Source organism: Phacochoerus africanus, chromosome X, assembly GCF_016906955.1.
Source record: "Phacochoerus africanus isolate WHEZ1 chromosome X, ROS_Pafr_v1, whole genome shotgun sequence".
Classification (NCBI taxonomy): Eukaryota; Metazoa; Chordata; class Mammalia; order Artiodactyla; family Suidae; genus Phacochoerus; species Phacochoerus africanus.
In genome coordinates this window covers 101,620,013-101,641,113 of record NC_062560.1, presented here as the reverse complement: position 1 = coordinate 101,641,113, position 21,101 = coordinate 101,620,013, and the positions used below count along the sequence as shown (strand labels likewise).

Sequence of the window (21,101 nt, the reverse complement as noted above, 5' to 3'; positions counted from 1 at the left end):
TTGAGTAACATTTAAGAATATTTACATCACAGGAGAAACCGCCGTGGTGCAGCATAGACGAATCCAACTAGGAACCATGAGGTTGAGGGTTTGATCCCTGGCCTCGCTCAGTGGGTTAAGGATCCGGCGTTGCCATGAGCTGTGGTGTAGGTCCGCAGACACAGCTCGGATCTGGCATTGCTGTGGCTGTGGTGTAGGCTTGTGGCTACAGCTCTGATTCGAACCCCAGCCTGGGAACCTCCATATGCCGCAGCTACAGCCCTAAAAAGCCAAACAAAAAACAAAACAAAACAAAAGAGTTACATCACATAGTCAACTTTCAATTTTCTACTCAAAAAAGCAGAAACAATAGCACACAAAACCTCCAAATCTATAGTATCGAGCCCCAGAAAGCACGGCATTATTTTCTGGGGTAGCACAGAGGATTTCTATTTCTCTTCAAATTCACATTAGGTCAGGGCTTCTTAACCTCAGCACTACTGACATTATAGGCCAGGTGACTTATGTTGCGGGGGGCTGTCCTCTGCATTGCAGAGATATTTGGTAGCATTGTCCTCTACCCACTAGATGCCAGCAGCACCCCTCTACCCACTAACCCACTAGATGCCAGCAGCACACTCCCCCCCCCCCGTTGAGACAACCAAAAACATCGCCAGACCTTGCTGGATGTCCTCTGTGAGGCAAAATGGCCCCAAGTTGAGAACCACGGATAAAAAAACAGTGTCTGACTGAGCACACGAAAGTCTCTAGTATTTCAGGTGGTGTAAGTCATGCAGGTGGTATTTAAAGGGAGATGAGGATAATTTAGAACCAGATAAGAAAAAGAGGTTGACTATATTAGGTATTAGATCTGATAAGGGTTTTCATGGCACCCAGAGAGTCAGACATCCTTCAGCTTGGTTCCATGCAGAGGGACCTCCCCAACTAGCATCTCTTTTGTTGACCCTACGATGGCAGCTGAAATACACCAATTACCCTTCCTGTTCGGGAACACACTAAGCTACCATAATTCGTTAACAATGAGCTTTGATTATTAAAATAAGCATTTGTTGAAAAAGAATTCCAAGAAAAAGGTTTACAACCCAGTGTACAATTGACAGGGAGACTGAGGAAGACATAGTGAGGGAGGCCATTGCTGAGCGGGGCAGATCTAAGTGCTTACAGGATAATGATGAAGAAATGAATAAAAGGGAAGAATAGGAGTTCCCGTCGTGGTGCAGTGGTTAACGAATCCGACTAGGAACCATGAGGTTGCAGGTTCGATCCCTGCCCTTGCTCAGTGGGTTAACGATCTGGCGTGGCCATGAGCTGTGGTGTAGGTTGCAGACGCGGCTTGGATCCCTTGTTGCTGTGGCTCTGGCGTAGGCCAGTGGCTACAGCTCCGATTCGACCCCTAGCCTGGGAACCTCCATATGCCACGGGAGCGGCCCAAGAAATAGCAACAACAACAACAACAACAACAATAACAACAACAACAAAAAGACAAAAAAAAAGGGAAGAATATCTATTGGACACCAATAATGTCCAATAAGTGCTCGCATACATCCTCACAAAAACTCTGGAAGGTGGGTGTTACTCTCTCCATTTTTACCTGGTGACATTCTGAGGATTAGAGAGATTCAGTAATTTGTACAGCTAATAAGTGACATCTGAACCCATGCCATGAGGATTCTAAGTACGATCACCATGCTGCCTTGATAATGAAACTGCCAGAAAAAGAATGTATCAAGCAGGGTCTGATCAGGAGAAAGAAAAATTGCAGAAGCTATTTGATCAGAGAGAATTTAATATAAATTAAAATACTGTATGATTCTACCTACTTGGGGTAGTAGAGTAATCAAATTTATAGAGGTAGAAAGTAGAATGGTGGTTGCCAGAGGCTGCAGGGAGGGAGGAATGGGGAGTAGATTTTTACTGGGCATAGTGTTTCACTTTTGTGAGATGAAGTGTTCAGGGGATAGAGGGTGGTGATGATTGCATAGCAGTGTGAATGCACTTGATTCCACTGACCTGTTCACATAAGATGGTTTAGATGGCAAATTTTATGTTATGTGTATTTAAAACATTTATTTTTATTTTGTTTTGCTTTTTAGGGCCGCACTCGTGGCATATGGAGGTTCCCAGGCTAGGGGTACAATCGGAGCTACAGCTGCCGACCTATGCCACAGCCACAGCAACGCCAGATCCGAGCTCTGTCTGTACCCTACACCGAAGCTCATGGCAACGCTGGATTCTTAACTCACTGAGCAAGGCCAGGGATACAACCCGAAACCTCATGGTTCCTAGTCGGATTTTATTTCCACTGCACCACAACGGGAACTCCCATCTAAAACATTTTTAAACAAATAAAAGAGGAAGACATTTTAGACATTCCAAAGGTGAAAAAACTCATCACAAGCAGATGTGAATTACAATAAATGTTGAAGGATATCCTTTAAGCAGAAGGAAAATGACACCAGATATAAATATGGACCTGCAGAAAGTAATAGAGAATATTAGAAACTTCTTAAGTATATTTTTTCTTTTTTTCTTAAATCTCTTTAAAAGATCGTTGATTATTTTAACAAATATAATAAAAATGTATTGTGGAATTTATAACTTCTGTATAAGTAAAATATATGAAAACCCTAGGATTAAGGCCAGGAGAGGGGAAATGGAAGTGTACTATTGTAAGGTTTTTATATCACTTGTAAAGTGATAAAGTATTACTTCAAGGTAGATTATAAGTTAAATATCTACACTATAAACCCAAAAGCAATCACTAAAATAAAAAAAAAATTCCAGCTAAAAAGCTAACAAAAGAGATAAAATGAAAACTAAAACATACTCAATTAATCCAACATAAGTCAGAAAAGGAGAAAACTACAGATGGTACAGAGAAAAAAATAGCAAGATGAAAGACTGAAACCTAGTTACATCAATAATCACCTTAAATATAAATGTTCTAAACATCTTGTTAGGGTTAAAACAAATAATTTAGGAGTTCCCGTCGTGGTGCAGTGGTTAACGAATCCGACTAGGAACACCATGAGGTTGTGGGTTCGATCCCTGGCCTCGCTCAGTGGGTTAAGGATCTGGTGTTGCCGTGAGCTGTGGTGTAGGTCGCAGATGCAGCTCAGATCCCATGTTTCTGTGGCTGTGGTGTAGGCCGATGGCTACAGCTCTGATTCGACCCCGAGCCTGGGAGCCTCCATATGCCGCAGGTGCAGCCCTAGAAAAGGCAAAACACAAAAAAAACCACAACAAATTTATTATCTTACAGGTTGGTAGGTAAGAAATCTGACATGGGTCTCATTGAGCTCAAATCAAGGTGTCAACAGGGTTAGGTTCCTTCCAAAGTCTCTGGGAGAGAATCTATTCCCTGGCCCTTTCCAGTTTCTAGAGGCTGCCTGCATTCCTTGGTTCACAGCCCCTTCCTCAGCATTCGAAGCATATCACGTAAACCTCTGCACTGTCATACATCTCCTTTTTCTCACTCTGACCCTCTCGCCTTCCATTTATGGACTTTCAGGACTACATTGGGCCCATGCTGATAATCCAGGATAATCTTCCATATCAAAATCCTTAATTTATCACATGTGCAATGTCCCTTTTGCCTTGTAAGGTAACATATTTATAGTTTCTAAGGATTAGGATGAGGACATTTTTAGAGGTCCATTCTTTTTTTTGTCTTTTTTTGTCTTTTTGTTGTTGTTGTTGTTATTGTTGTTGTTGTTGTTGTTGCTATTTCTTGGGCCGCTCCCGCGGCATATGGAGGTTCCCAGGCTAGGGGTTGAATCGGAGCTGTAGCCACCGGCCTACGCCAGAGCCACAGCAACGCGGGATCCAAGCCACGTCTGCAACCTACACCACAGCTCACGGCAACGCCTGATCGTTAACCCACTGAGCAAGGGCAGGGACCGAACCCGCAACCTCATGGTTCCTAGTCGGATTCGTTAACCACTGCGCCACGACGGGAACTCCCAGAGGTCCATTCTTGTCTACCATATACCTTAATTAAAAGACTGTCAGAGTTATGAATAAAAAAGTAAGACCCACATGTATTCTGTTTGCAATAAATACTCTTTAAATACAAATGTACAAATAAATTAAAAAGAAAAAGGTGGAAAAAATATGCCTTGTATACAGTGATCTCAAAGATATGTCCATGTTCTAATCCTCAGAACCTGTGAATAGTACCTTACGTAGCAAAAGATATGACTAACTTAAGGATTTTGAGAGAGAAGCTTATACAGGAGGGCCCTAAATACAATCACATGTATCCTTATAAGAGACACAGGTGGAGATTAGACACAGACACAGAGGAGAAGGTAATATGAAGATAGTGCAGAGGAAGAGAAGCAGCCACAAGCCAATTATATATATAATTTTATATATGTAGTGAATACATATACACAAGTTATATATATATAAAATATAAATATAAATAACATATACACAAGTTATATATATAATATAAATATATAAAATATAAATATATATGATATATCATATATATACAATATATATAAAATATAAATACATATACACAAGTTACATATAAAATATAAAATATTTATAAAAATATAAAATATAATAAAGTTATATAAATATTATAATAAAAATATTATATATAATATAAATTACATATAAATTTTATATATGTAATGAATACATATACACAAGTTATATATATAATATAAATATAAATAATATAAAAATAAAATATATATAAAATATAAATATACACAAGTTATATATAAAATATAAATATGTTATATATAAAATAAATATGTTATATATAAAATATATATAATAAAATATAAATGAATACCTATAACACAAGTTATATATATAGAATATAAATATAAAATATAAATATATGTTATATAACATATATATTTATAACATAATATAAATATATAAATAGCCCTACATCTATTATAGAAATTGAATTTGCAGTCAGAAAGCTTCTCACAAATTAAACTCCAGGCTCAGATGTTGTCCCTGGTGATGTCTACCAAAAACAAGATAGAAATAATATCAATTTTCCCCAAATTTTTCCAGAAAATTGAAAGCAGAGAATATTCCCTAACTCACTCCATGAGGCCAGCATTACCCTGATACTGAAATGATACAAATAAAACTGCAGACTAATATCCTTCATGGATATGGATGCAAGAACCCCAAATCAAAATTTGGCAAATCAAATCCAGCAATATCTAAAGAGAATAATACATCATGTGCACGTGTGGTTTATGTCAGGAATGCAGGGTTGGTTTACATTAGAAAAATCAATATAATTCTCGCCTTAGCAAATTAACAAAGGAAAGCCTTAGGATCATCTCAATAGATGTAGAAAAATAATTTGACAAAATCCAACATCCACTATTGACAATAACTCTCAGCGAACTTGGAATAGAAGGGAATTTCATCAACCTGATAAAGAACATCATGAAGAACCTCTACCTAACATCGTACTTAGTGGTAAAAGACCGAGTGCTTTCCCTCTAAGATCGGTAACAAATCAGGGTGGCCGTTCTCTTTCTACTCAGCACTGTCCTAGAGGTTCTGGCCAAAGCATTTGGGCAAGGAAAGATGTAGAAAACCTGTACACTGAAAACTGTAAAGCACTGCATTTCTAAGCATTCTTTAGAAACTAAAGAAAATCTAAAGAGAGATTTATACCTTATTCATGGGTCAAAAGACTCAATATTGTTGAGATAACAATGCTTCCCAAATTGATTAATAGATTCAATATAATCCCTTTCAAATTCCCAGCAGAAATTTTTGTGGAAAATGAGAAGCTGATTCTAAAATTCATATGTAAATGCAAATGACCTAGAATTGTCAAAGCAACTTTGAGAAAAGAACACATCTGGAAGGCTAACACTACTTGATTTTAAGACATATCTTAAAGCTACACTATAATCAAGACAGACAGACTGATGTCCAAACAGAAAAATACATATCAATGGAACAGAACAGAGAGCCTAGAAATATACCCACACAAATAAAGACAACAGACACTTTTTCAAACAAAGGTGTAAAGGAAGTTCATTAGAAAAAAATAATCTTTTCAATAAATGGTCCTGGAAGTACTGAATATTCATATGCAAAAAACCTTGAATTCAGACCTTGCAGCATACACAAAATGGACCACGGTATTAAATATAAAAATGAAAACTGCAAAATTTCTCAAAGAGAATTTAGGAGAAAAATCTCAAGACCTTGGGTTAGGCAATGATTTCTTAGTTATGACCCCAAAAGCATAAGCCACTAAAAACAGATTGATAACTTAGACTTCACGAAAATTAAAACCTTTTGATCTTTGAGAGACATTGTGAAGACAATGAGAACTACAATTCATAGACTGAAAGAAAATATTTACAAAGCATATATCTGATAAAGAACTTGTATCTTGGATATATAAAATGCTCTAAAAACTCAAAAATAAGAAAATAAACAAACGAATCAATATAAAATGGGCAAAAGATGTGACTAGTCACTCCATCAAAGAAGATATACAGATAGCAAATAAGCACATGAGAGAGGTTCAACATCACTAATCATTGAGTAAATGCAAGTTAAAACCACAATGAAACAACACTACCCACTAATTCGAATGGGTAAGATGAAAAAGAATGGCGACACCAAGTGTTGCTGAGGATGCCAATAAACTGGAACTCTATTACACTGCTGGTGGTAACATAAAGGGTACCACTTTGTAAAACAGTTTGGTGGTTTTTTTAAAAGTTTAACATATACCTATGAAATGATTCAGCCATTCCTGCTCATAGATATTTATTTACCCAAAAGAAAAGAAAGCATTGTCCACACCGAGTCTTATACACAAATGCTCAGAGAAGCTTCATTTGCAATAGCTAAAAACTGGAAACCCAAACATCTACCAACAGGTGTGTGAATAAACACTTAGTTGTATATATACCCACAGTGAAATATTACTCGGCAAAAAAAAAAAGGAATGAATTACTGCTATATGACAAAATGGGCGAATCTCAAACTAATTATACTCAACGAAGGAAGCTGGAAAAAACATATACCATGCAGTGTATGATTCAAAATATATAAATTCTAAAAAATGAAAACTAACCTAAAGTGACAGAAAGCAGATCAGTGACTGCCTGGAGACAGAGGGGAAGGAGGGGTTACCAAGGGTACTTGGGAACTCTGTGGTATGTTCGTTATCTTGAGTGTACTGATGGCTTCATGGGTGTGTGCATATGTCAAAACTTAACTGTGTGCTTTAAACATGTGCAATTTATGGTATGCCAGTTACACCCCCATAAAGCTGTTAAAAAGAACTGACTCACTGCCCACTGACTTTTCATAAAGAAAAAAAGCAGTTTAGTGGAGTGTGAGGAAAGGCTCAGGCCTGACAGATTCAGCCAATCAAAACACAGTGAGCCCTTTTTAGATTCAGATTATCGCTTACGTGGAGAATGAAAGCAAGGGTAGCCAAATGTACCAGCACCCTGTGCTCCCTGTCCTACATACCAAAGAGGGTGACCACACAAAAGGGCCTTCCAGCCTCTCATGCTCTGAGTGGATCACAAGGAGTTCTGCTAAGATTCAGATAAACTGAAGGTCAAGCCTTTGCCTATGTAGCCCATGCCGCCAGACTGCCATGACAGAGCTGTCCCCCTACACGAAAGCTGCAGATCCCGAGTCATGAAGAGGCTTCCCTGGGCAAAGTTATTCCATACCTGTCCACCTAGCCCATGTGGCTTCAGATGGTTCCGATGACCTCTCTGAACTCTACCCAATGCATATATTTTTCCTATCACTTTTGGTCTGTATCCTTTGCTGTAATTAACCTTAGCTGTGAGTAAAACCTGCTGTTGAGTCTTGTGAGGCCATCCAGTGAACCACTGAAGCTTGGTGGTTAGGAGACCCCAGACGCATGGGGCTTTTTTTTTTTTTTTTTCCTTCGGTAAATGGTGCTGGGAAAATGGTGCTGGACATCCATAGGTGAAAGAATGAAACATGGTACAGCCACTCTGAAATCATTCTGGCAATTAAACAAAGAGTTATCAGACGATCCAGCAATCACACTCCTGGGCATTCATCCCAGATAAATGAAAACTTATGAGCACGCAAAAACCTGTAGTCAAATGCTCATACGACTTTTATTTGTATAGCTTGAAACTTGGAAATAAACCAAATTTCCTTCCACACGCGAATGGTCAAAGACACTGCAGTGCATCCATACTGTGGAATATTACTCAGCAATAAAAAGGAACAAACCATTGATACACTCAACAACCTTGATGGCTCTTAAGGGCATTATGCTGAGTGAAAAAAAAGTCAGTTTTAAAAATATGACACACTATATGATGGCATTTATATAACAGTCTCAAAATGACAAAATTTTAGAGATGGAGACCATAAAAGTGGTTGCCAGGGACTAGGTGTAGGGGAGGAGAGAAATAACAATAAATGGGAAGCATGAGGAACTTTATTTGTGGTGATGGAACAGTTCTGTCTCCTGACTGTGGTGGTACATGGTTATACGAATCTGTACAAGCAATACAGTGCCACATAATCACAAATATATACCAGAAAATAAATGCATGTCAAAAGTGGGGAAATCTGATTAAGGTTTGTAATCTAGTTAATTGCATTGTGCCAATAATTTTCTGGTTTGACAATGACTATAATTATTCAAGATGTCGCTAATGGGGGAAGTTGGATGGTAGGCACATGGAACCTCTCTGCAGTATTTTTGCAACTTCTTGTGAGTGCACAATTATTTCCAAGTAAAAAGGTACAAATTGATACTTAATTCAGTTTTAGAAAATTTTAAGTATGTTGGAAAAACCTGAGTTCGTGAATCTGTTTTCAACTGTAAGTTTCATGAAATATAAGTACAGATCAAGTATTTCTGGTGAAATTTATCCTCCAAATTAAAATGTGCTGTAAGGGAGTTCCCACTGTGGCTCCGTGAGTTAAGAACTTTACGAGTATCCATGAGGTTGCAGGTTCGATCCCTGGCCTCGGTCAGTGAGTTAAGGATCCGGTGTTGCCATGACCTGTGGTGAAGGTTGCAGACGCGGCTCAGATCCACGTTGCTGTGGCTGTGGTGTAGGCCGGGGGCCATAGCTCTAATCCAGCCCCTAGCCTGGGAACTTCCATATGCTTCAGGTGTGGCCCTAAAAAAAATAAAATAATAAAATAAAATAAAGTAAAATAAAATGTGCTGTAAGAGTAAAACACATACCGGATTTCAAAGACTTCGTATAACAATGTCTCCTTAATAATTTTTATAGGGATCATATGCTGAAATGAAAGCAGATCAGATTGTTTTATATACAATATATCATTAAAATTAATTTCACCATTTCTTTCTACTTTTAAAAACAATGTGGCTACTAGAAAATTAAAAATGAGTATGTGATTCACATCATACTTCTGTTGGATAGCGCTGCTCTAAGGCATCACAAAGGTAAAAACTGCAGGAAGCAGCTATCACCCCCAGGCTGGGGTGGGAGGGAGAGAAGTTGTAATTTCTAAAACTTGGGAGAGGGGCTAAACCTCAGACTTCTGAAAGGGGGCACTTGCCAACTGGTGCTGGGGTTGCTGAGCTGGAGGAAGGTCCCTGTGGTGCTCGGACCCAGACTTCTGAAGAGACAGCACAAATCGTTGGTGGTGTCTCTGAGCAGGCATGATGAGGCTGATTCTTCCAGGTGATGGAAAAACTGCAACCAGATTCAGCTGATGCTATAGGAAGGCACTGCTGTTTCCAGGGTGAAGACTCACAGGAACCACAAGCAGACAGGAAAATCCACAGTAAGCAGGTCTCTTCCTCCTCCAGCTTTGCTGTCTCTCTCCACTGCCCCCTATTGGCAGACCCTAACAGAGTCAGCCCACAAAGCGCAACCGTGGTGTGCGATGACCTATTGCCAGCATCCCAAAGCAGAGTTTGGATGGTTTGAAGTTAAGGAAGTAAATTAGTAACTGCCACAGCACGACTGTGACAAAGTCACTTAGCTAGCCTCCAAATATCTCTACTGTCCTTCCGTCACGCTTATGGTGTGGCTGGGAGGTAGCTCTGCCGACAGGAAGTACCACTTATCAGTTCCCTTTGCATTAAGTGGGGCCTTAATGGCAAGTCCTCACCAATGGAACGTCGGTAGAAGGGGTCAGAGTGACATTCAGGCTAGTCTAAGAAGCTCTCATGCCTTCTGTACTCTTTTTTCCCACCTGCTGGCTGGCTGTCAGCATCCAGGGTGACCTTCGATGCCACATGTGAAAATAACAGCTAATGCTATCTTAATGGAATCATAATTCTGTAGGTACCATGTCTTGGCCCCTAGGTGGATGGGGGCATAGTATCCATCGTTGTCCTGAGATCGCAAAGGAGGTTTTAAAATCTGCCAGCAGGAGTTCCCATCGTGGCACAGCAGAAACAAATCTGACTAGGATCCATGAGAATGCAGGTTCGATCCCTGGCCTCCCTCAGTGAGTTAAGGATCCTGCGTTGCCGTGGCTGTGGTGTATGCCAGCAGCCATAGCTCTGATTCGACCCCCAGCCTGGGAACCTGCAAAAAAAAAAAAAAAAAATTTTTTTTTGGTAAATCTACCAGCTCACAAATGCTTATCAAACCTCTACTCCCACATATATGCCAAACTTCTCATAAGAAGAAATAGTCCCTTTACCATGTGAACTTAAAGGTCATTTAGTTGGGGGTCCTCTTGTAGTACAGAGGGTTAAGTATCTGGCATTGTCACTGCGGTGGCTGCTGTGGCTCGGGTTCAATCCCTGGCCCAAGAACTTCTGCAAGCCAGGGGCACAGCCAAAAAAAATTAGTTAGCTGGGAAAATGGATACTCTTGTCAAGAATTTTAGAGAATTTATTCATACATTTTAAACTGGAGAGTACTTAGCATTGATGATGCTTCTGGTATAATATTGCAATTATGTTATAATAGTACACTACTAAACTTGTTAAGGAAATCTGTGTGATTCTATGTAAAATACACATTTGGGGAGGGGATGAGGATGGATTCTAGCACCTCTCTTCACCAGAACAAAAGTGTTTTGCTTTTCAAATGATTCATATGCAGAGTTCCCATTGTGGCTCAAAAGTAACAAAACCGACTAGTATCCGTGAGGACCTGAGTTCAATCCCTGGCCTTGCTCAGTGGGTTGATGATCTGGCGTTGCCATGAACTGTGGTGTAGGTCACAGACATGGCTCAGATCCTGCATTGCTGTGGCTGTGGTGTAGGCTGGCAGCTGCAGCTCCGATTCAATCCCTAGCCCGGGAACTTCCATATGTTGCAGGTGTGGCTCTAAAAAAGCAAAAAAAAAAAAAAAAAATTCATATGCCAAATTATTAACAAGGGATCATCTTCACAAGTCATATGTGAAACACAAATTTAAACTTTCACCAACTGCTCCATTCAACACAGGTGTAAAAGGTGGGATTTTGCCAAGGAAGTGACCTTTAGGCAGCAACCTTACATAAACTATAATCAGAATTCTCTCAGACATGGGAGCTAGTTTCGAGGAGATGGAGGAAGGAAAAATTTTTTCTAGACTAGTCAAAGAGCACAGTTGCTTTAAAACCTTCCATGCATTCCAAGAGGAAGCCTGGAATCTCCTCAGCCAGTGTCAAAAGATTTCCTTAAATACCTTTTTAGATTGTTATAAACTTGAAGATTTCTACCTTCAAATTTTGAAATAGCAATGATGAAACTGGTTAAATCTTCTTTATTTTTTTTTTTTTGTCTTTTTCTAGGGCTGCACCCTCAGCATATGGAGGTTCCCAGGCTCGGGGTCGAATCGGAGCTGTAGCTGCTGGCCTACGCCAGAGCCACAGCAACACAGGATCTGAGCCGTGTCTGCGACCTACACCACAGCTCATGGCCACACCGGATCCTTAACCCACTGAGCGAGGCCAGGGATCGATCCCTCAACCTCATGGTTCCTAGTCGGTTTCGTTAACCACTGAGCCACGACGGGAACTCCTTAAATCTGTTTTTAGAAAGGTAGCCATGAAATTCATGAAATTCATGTTGAGTGCTGGCTAAAGAGGCCAAAGAGAACGTAAGGAAGAGCTGCACTAGTGTCTCAGTGGAGCGGCTGGAAGGTCTTCTGGGACTTCACGACTCTGCTTGAGGGAAGAGATGTTTTGGAAGATGGTGACAATGTCTCTGTCTCTGTCTCTCACCCCAGTGACAGCTGACAGGCCCTCTCACATACATGTGAACTCCTGCTCTGCTCACTCATCCCCGGAGCGTAGGTCTTCATCACGCTCGCTTTCCTTTTACTTGCTTTCGCTCTGCTGAGACTTCGCTTCAGAAATACTTACTACTTTAAAGGGACATCACCCCCCCCCCTTTCAGTGGTCACTCTCAGTTCTGCCTTCCAAGTGAGGCTCAAGAGGAGTGACATGCAGTTCCCATGTACTAGAGATCAGAGCGCACTAAGGCATACGAAGAGATTCAACTACTTGCATCTGAGATTAGCTGCCAGCCTCCAAAACAGTGCTCTCAGCAGCTCTCCACTAGCCCTGAAACTCTCACCGATTCTCACTCTTTTTTTTTGTCTTTTGTCTTTTTTTGTTGTTGTTGCTGTTGTTGTTGCTATTTCTTGGGCCGCTCCCGCGGCATATGGAGGTTCCCAGGCTAGGGGTTGAATCGGAGCTGTAGCCGCCGGCCTACGCCACAGCCACAGCAACGCGGGATCCGAGCCGCGTCTGCAACCTACACCACAGCTCACGGCAACGCCGGATCGTTAACCCACTGAGCAAGGGCAGGGACCGAACCCGCAACCTCATGGTTCCTAGTCGGATTCGTTAACCACTGCGCCTCGACGGGAACTCCAACTCTCACTCTTAAAGGGCCTTCCAAAGAGATCCAAATAGGTTTCCAGGCTCTTGGAGCAACGCAGTGAAGCAGTTTGCACTTGGCTTTGGCACGGCCTCTGCTCAGTAACTGGGGAGTGATTTAAGCTCTCCGAACTTTGGTTTCTTCATTTGTTAAAAAAAAAAAAAAAAATCCTTTCTCTTCTCTGTACCTGACACCTATTTCTTGGAGTCTCTGAGCAGGTGGCATTTAATTATCCAATAACATGCAAGCTGACAAGGCTGGAGGTGGTCTCTCTTCCTGTGGTATCTATACTTTAACAACAGTATCCCAGGAACTTATATCTGATGGATATTTGTAAGCTTTCACCGAATCCTCCCACCAGCTCTGGGTGGTAGTCTGATCTTAGATCTGTCTCTATCTACCTGGCAAGAAAATGGTCTAAGAGGGGTTTACATGACCTGCCCACCACCACGGCACAAACCAGTGGGAGAATCAGGATTAGAAATCCTGTCTCCGGAGTTCCTGTCGTGGCTCAGTGGTTAGTGAATCCAACTAGGAACCATGAGGTTGCAGGTTCGATCCATGGCCTTGCTCAGTGGGTTGATGATCTGGCGTTGCCGTGAGCTGTGGTGTAGATTGCAGACGCGGCTCGGATCCTGCGCTGCTGTGGCTCTGGTGGAGGCCAGTGGCTGCAGCTCCGATTGGACCCCTAGCCTGGGAACCTCCACATGCCGTGGAGCAGCCCAAAGAAATGGCAAAAAGACAAAAAAAAAAAAAAAAATCCTGTCTCCTCACTTCCGACCCAGTGCACTTTCCCAGAGGTGAGCATTTCCAATCTCTGTGTTTCTGGGCCCTTCAAGGTTTAATTTCTGACCATCTGGACAGAAAAAGAGGGGAAATCACAGGCTTTGCCCTGAGCATAAAACCACAAGCCTCGCCTCTGGTTTCCTGCATGCTCTGTGCTCTGGCCCGTGTCCAGCTCCTCTTCCTCTTCCTCAACTCTGGAAGCCCTTTACTACCTCAAGTCTATCAACCCTTCACGGTCTGGCTGGAGACCTCAGCCCCTCCTGACCAAACCCACACCACAGTCATTATTCCCTTACGCCAAGTTCCCTTGGCACCCGCGAATCCAAAACTCTCAGCTGGTTGGGTATTTTTTGTGTGTGAGGTGGTGGGGTTCTATACACCAGATTTTAGGCATGGCATGGGGGTGGGGGGCAGGGAGAGAGAAAGATGACAACATATTCAGAGATTTAATCAAACTGCCAGATTGTGGGCCATAACCAGGATTATACTGGTTGAAATACTGATGAAATAAAAATTCATCTTTTGGAGTTCCTGTCGTGGTGCAGCAGAAACGAATCCGACTAGGAACCGTGAGGTTGCAGGTTTGATCCCTGGCCTCGCTCAGTGGGTTAAGGATCCGGTGTTGCCGTGAGCTGCGGTGTAGGTCGGCAGCTGAAGCTCCGATTGGACCCCTAGCCTAGGAACCTCCGTATGCCGTGGGTGTGGCCCTAAAAAGCCAAAAAAAAAAAATTCCTATTTTATGGCAAGTCAGGAAAAATTTAAACATAAAAATGTTCTCTGCCCTTTGGCGTCCTCTCTCCCCTCTAATGTGCATTGTGTATCTGCATTATGCATCAACCAGTCCTCTCCAACAGCAGAAATACCTGCTCAACTACAAAGAGCAACGCTCTCCTGGCGCTAGCAAGGTAGCTCCCTAAGAGAGATCACACTCCTTCTTAACCCTGTAAGGGGTCACAGAGACCCATGACTTTGTACGTGCAGCTCTGAACTGTGTGTACACCGTCAATATGTCACTTGACATATAACCCTTCATCTCAAAAACGTCTCTAACAGTTCTTTGACCTCTAATGGGAGGAACCGTCCTAAGAGCTCTCCAAGAGACTGTCTCCTGGGTTATAATCCTAAGGTCGGCTTGAAGAAAAATTTCCATTCCTTTCCCAGATGGACTACTGATGAATGTTTTTCATCAACAATGCAAATTCAGTTCAGTTCTTCCACTTTGGCTCTCCACTTATAATTCTGAAAAAGGGACTGGCCTAGAGATCTTGCAAGATCCGCAGGGAAGAGAGAATCCGTGGTCACTAGACTCTTCTCCTTTACGGAGGAAAGTGGGTTCAGACACTGCAGAAAGGCTGGCCACCTGAATCCAAACGAGGTTTCTCCTTAGCCCTGAGTTAACCAAAAGACTCTGCCTTATGAGCTTCCATTCCCCTAGTATTCTAGGGGATTGTATTATTCTCTGGATGTGGTATATACGTCCATCTCAGCTTTTCAAGTAGCATCTGCTGCTGCTCTTGGGTGCAGGAAGATGGGTACTTGATTGCTACCCAGGACATTTCTACCACAATACTATCCAAAGGTGACTTGGGCATGTCTGATAACTGTATTTTTCAATCATTGGACAAGTGAGGTTTACTTATTTATTTGGCCACCCCCACAGCATGTGCAAGTTTTTGGGCCAGCAGCATACACAAGGTCTCCAACCAGGGATCAAACCGCACCACAGTAACCTAGAGCCACATCAGTGACAACACCAGATCCTTAACCCACTGAACCACCAGGGAATTCCAACAAGCGAAATTTATAACAGAAGGAATCAAAGCTCTGGGATGCCAGGAAGGAAATCTGCATAGGAATTTCACAATGGAAAAGGTCAGTGAACCCATGAGAATGGATAGCTCTGGGGAGTTCTAAAGCCATGGGTCTAAGGAAAGAAAACAAAAAGGATGATGAGATAGATGACTGAGGATAACAAAACTCACTTCAAAGTGACGAGCTATATCATTTGTGCTTCAGCCACATTAAAACTAATGGGTGCAAGGACCAGAATGATATGCTTATTAGTTATATGACTGGAGAGCTCGAGGGCTATCTACCCTTTGGAGGGCGAGCTCTTACAGGTACCCTAGGAAAGTGAGGTGGCACATCTCACTTTACAAATAAGGAAAAGGAGGCAAAGAAAGGTTGAACAATTTGCTCAATGTTACGCAGCTAGTACAGAGCAGGAGTGGGACTTAACCCCAGGTATGTCTAATTCCAAACTTCATGATCTAGTCATTATACCATACTGCTTCAGCGACTATTAACCTTTAAGACCCTCATGGCCAAGTGGCAGACACATACTAAAAGAGAGAATTTCAAGCTATTATGCTCAATGCTAAGATAGCAGTATATCTATGATGCTGTGCAAATACAGAGCACAGCACATGGAGCCAGAGAGCCTAGGTTTGAAGTCTGACTTTGCCACTTACCAATCATGTGAACTTGGACGAGTTAAACCTCTATGTGCCTCAGTTTCCTCAGCTGAAAAGAGGGATAATAACAGAAACTAATTTACAGACTTGCTATAAAGATTAAAAACTGCCTAGAATAGTTCCTGGCACATCATAAGTGCTATTTGTAGGTTAAATAAAATAAGTGAGCTTAACTCTGAATCTGGTTACAAGGAAGACTTCTTGAAAGGGCTGCTGCCTGAACTGAGTCCTAGAGGGATGAGTAAGAGTTATCCAGGAGAAGGAACGTGGGAAAGGTGGGCCAGGTAGGTGGTGAGAGCATCATCCGTGGGGCTTCACTACAAGCAGCTTGTTCATTCTAGACTAGAGTGTAAAGTGCAGAAAAGAAAGAGGTGGGGGCAGGTCTGGCAAGGCCTTGCATGTCACTTGAAGGAGTCCAGACTTTATTTTATAGGCAACAGGGAACCATGGAAAGGATGGGTCTTATGCAGAGGAATGATGTGGACGGATGTCCATGGGAGGGTAGATTTGTTATATGGTCTAAAATTTACTTTAAAAATACTCAGCACAACATGGAGACAACTTAAATGTCCATCAACGGATGAAAGGATAAAGAAAATGTGGTATATATACACAATGGAATACTACTCAGCCATAGAAAAGAACAAGACAATACCATCTGCAGCACCATGGACGGACCTAGAGATTATCTAAGCAAGTCAGGAAGAGAAAAACAAACACCATATGATATCGCTTATACATGGAATCTAAACTATGACACAAATGAACCTATCTACAAAACAGAAGCAGACTCAGACACAGAGAACAGACTCATGGCTGCCAAGGGGGAATGGGGAGGGAGTGGGATGGACTGGGAGTTTGGGGTTCGTAGATGCCGACTATTGCATTTAGAATGGATAAGCAACGAGGTTCTACTGTAGAGCGCAGGAAACTATATCCAGTCTCCTTGGATAGACCATGATGGAACATAACATATTAAAAAAGAATATATGTGTATACACAAACACACACACACACACACACACACACACACACACACGACTGAGTCACTTAGCTATACAGCAGAAATTGGCACAATGTTGTAAATCAACTACTTTAATAAATTTTTTTTTAAAACACTCAGCAGGAGTTCCCGTCATGGCTCAGTGATTAACGAATCCGACTAGGAACCATGAGGTTGCCGGTTCGATCCCTGACCTTGCTCAGTGGGTTAAGGATCCAGCGTTGCCATGAGCTGTGGTGTAGGTTGCAGACGTGGCTTGGATCCCGAGTTGCTGTGGCTCTGGCGTAGGCTGGCGGCTGCAGCTCCGATTGGACCCCTAGCCTGGGAACCTCCATATGCCGCGGGTGCGGCCCCAGAAAAGGCAAAAAGACAAAAAAATAAAATAAAATAAAAATACTCAGCGCAGTGTGAGACACACACAACACCTATCCATATACATGAACATATATACCCTACAGACAGTTAACATCTGAAGCACCTCAAAGAGGAACACACTCTAACAATGCTTAGTTTGCATCTGCAAAACTCTAATCCTGAGTCCACAGTCCACAGGCAGTTCCAGGAAAGCTCCACCCAATCTACCTAAATCTACACTAAAGGGTTTGCTCCTTACTGCAAGAGATGTGAGAAATAAACTTTCACTGGTGGCACAAATGCCCCTCCAGATTTATGGACCGATACTTTTATTTGTCCTTGCATGAATGGGGCCGAAAAAACTGGTGATCCCAGAGTGGCATTCTAGGTCTAGGAATCCACTGGGTCCTGACTCCTGGCACTGAATGGATTACTCTGTTGCCTGATCTGACCAGAAGCTTAGCTAAATGCTACGGATAGAGAATTGCTAAATGTGATTCAAGTGAACATTTCCTACTTGGGGCTTAGTGGAGCTTATGAGGACAGGTTGCAGGACTATGTCTAACTGCTAATAAATGTATGCTTGGCAGAATTGGGTCAAAGTCCCATTTTTGGTGGAATCTATGACCTGGTATGGAGATTGTGGGGGATGAAGGCTACAACCTACAGCTATCTCAAGTCACTGGAAGCTACTGATATTCACTGAAAAGTACCTGACGGTGTGAGAGGCTAAACCGGCTTAGATCAATTTGCAAAAGATTCAAAGGTGGGCAAATACCGAGGCAAGAAGACAAAAGTTAGGAGGCTGCTTGCAAGTGGTTCAATCAGTAGATGATGAAGATCTAAACTAGGGCAATGACAGTGAGTAAGAAGAGAATGGAGTCAAAAATTTTCCAGAGGTAGGAGTTCCCGCCGTGGCTCAGTGGAAACGAATCTGACTGGCATCCATGAGGACGCAGGTTCGATCCCTGGCCTCGCTCAGTGGGTTGGGGATCCAGTGTTGCTATGAGCTGTGGTGTAGGTCGCAGACACGGCTTGGATCTGGTGTGGCTGTAGGCCGGCAGCTGTAGTTCGGATTCAACCCCTAGCCTAGGAACCTCCATACGCCATGGGTGCAGCCCTAAAAAGACAAAAAAAAAAAAAAATTCAGAGGTAAAACCAAGAAGTCTTGGTGATCCACTGCACAGTAAGGTCTAGGAGCAGCTGGTGATAACTTTCAGGTTTCCTGTTTGAGTAACTGGGTAGACATTCACTGATGTAGGAGCAATATAATAACCAGAGGAAAAGAAAGTTTAGGAGTGGAGGCAGGGGCAAGCATTTTAATTATGCTCACTGAGCTTAACATCCACATGGAGATGTCCAACAAGCATTTGGATAATATAAGCCTGAATCTCAGGGGAAAGTCAAGGCTGCAAACATAGATGGGAAGTCATCAGCACACAAGGGCTAGAGAATAAATACTCTTAAAGAGGATGAATCCTCAGCTACCGTAATACGAAGTCAGTAGGTGATGTTTAAAAAGTGTTTGACAAGACACAGTAGAATGCAGAAAACAGCATGGTGTGCTCGCTTCGGCAGCATATATACTAAAATGGGAACCATACAGAGAAGATTAGCACGGCCCCTGCACAAGGATGACACGCAAATTCGTGAAGCGTTCCATATCTTTACAAATGAACCTTTCCACAGAAAAGAAACTCATGGACTTGGAGAATAGACTTGTGGTTGCCAAGGGGGAGGGGGAGGGAGTGGGATGGACTGGGAGCTTGGGGTTAATAGATGCAGACTACTGCCTTTGGAATGGATAAGCAATGAGATCCTGCTGTGTAGCACTGGGAACTATGTCTAGTCACTTACGATGGAGCATGATAATGTGTGAAAAAAGAATGTGTACATGTATGTGCAACTGGGTCACCGTGCTGTACAGCATAAAAAAAAACTGTATTGGGGGAATAAAAATAAAAATTAAAAAAAAATGCTGCTCAATAATTTTGAGCAGAATTAGTAGGAAAAAAAAAAGAAAACAGCATGGTGCTTCCTCAAAAAAAGCAAACATAGAATTACCATATGATCCAGCAATTCCATTTCTGGGCATATATCCAAAAGAAATGAAAGCAGAGACTTGAACATATATTTATACACTTGTGGTCATAGCAGCATGTTCATAATAGCCAAAGATGGAAATAGCTCAAATGTCCATCAGGGAATGAATGGATAAACAAAATATGATGTTTGTATATGTATGTGTGTATATATATACATTAATAATATGATATTAACTACGTGAAGTCAGTCAGAAAGAGAAAGACAAATACCATATGATAGCACTTACATCTGGAATCTAATATATGGCACAAAATGAACCCTTCTACAGAAGAGAAACAAACTCATGGACATGGAGAGCAGACTTGTGGTTGCCAGGGGGAGGGGGAGAGAAGGGGTGGGATGGACTGGGAGTCCGAGGTTAATAGATGCAAACTAGTACCTTTGGAAAGGATAAGCAATGAGATCCTGCTGTATAGCACAGGGAACTATATCTAGTCACTTGTGATGAGCATGATAATGTGAGAAAAAAGAATATATATATATATGTACATGTGACTAGGTCACTTTGCTGTACAGCAGAAAATTGACAGAACACTGTAAATCAACTAGAATGGAAAAAATAAAAATCATTAAAAAATAATAGGATATTATTCATCCTTAAAAAGGAATGAAATTCTGATATGTATTACCACACAGACAACCCTTGAAGACATCTGCTAAGTGAAATAAGCCAGAAACCAAAGGACAAATATTGTATGATTCCATTTAAATGATGCACCTAGAATAGTCAAATTCATAGTGACAAGTCCTAGAATGGTAGTTACCAGGGACTGGGGAGGAAGGCAGTGAGAAGTTATTGTTCAATGGATACAGAATTTCGGTTTAAGATGATGAAAAAGTTATGTAGATAGTGGCGATGAGGTTGTACAACAAGGCAGATGTACTTAATGCCACTGTACACTGAAAACCAGCAAAATGGTCAATACTGTGTGATGTATATTTTACCACAATACAAAAGAAATAGCAGGATAATCATATTCTATTCAATGACTGATAAGAGTGATTGCTTCTGGCAAGCAGGAAAGGGCTGGGCATAGGGTCTCCTGCCTATCATTATAAGCCTTCGGTGGGCTTTTATTTATTTATTTTTTTAACCGTATGCATGTATTACATTGAATGAAAACATTTTAAACTGAAAAAAGTGGATGAGATCACTCAGGGTGTTCGAGGAGCTGGTGGAGGAAGAGATACTTTAGAGTAAAGGTTGCAGGAAACAACCACCCACTAAAACAACAAAAATAGAAGGTTATTACAAGGATACGGGGGAGTCATAGAAATGCACGGCGGTAAGCACAGCAGCACCTCACGGAAACTCCACGGCTGTCTGGGTGCCCTCTCCTATGCTGGCTCTCACCACTTCCCCTCTCCCCACTATTCCTCTCACAACCCTTCCCCCCCCTCTGTCTGCTACTCCACATCGCTCTCTGGCTCATGATTCCTTGCTTCTCTGCGAGTGCTGCCTTTATTCTCCACCCCGCCCCCGCCCTGCGGTGTCTTCTAGTCACTCGTCCACTCACACGGCCAAGACTGTAGCCTGTAGCAT

The 21,101-nt window shown here is 41.9% G+C and overlaps 1 non-coding gene across 1 annotated transcript; it reads left to right on the top strand.

Annotated features, from left to right (window-relative positions):
• Positions 1–19,014: 19,014 nt before the first annotated feature.
• LOC125119042 (U6 spliceosomal RNA) lies at positions 19,015–19,121 on the top strand. The gene has a single exon (XR_007132999.1). It is a non-coding gene; the product is annotated as a U6 spliceosomal RNA (small nuclear RNA).
• Positions 19,122–21,101: the final 1,980 nt, after the last annotated feature.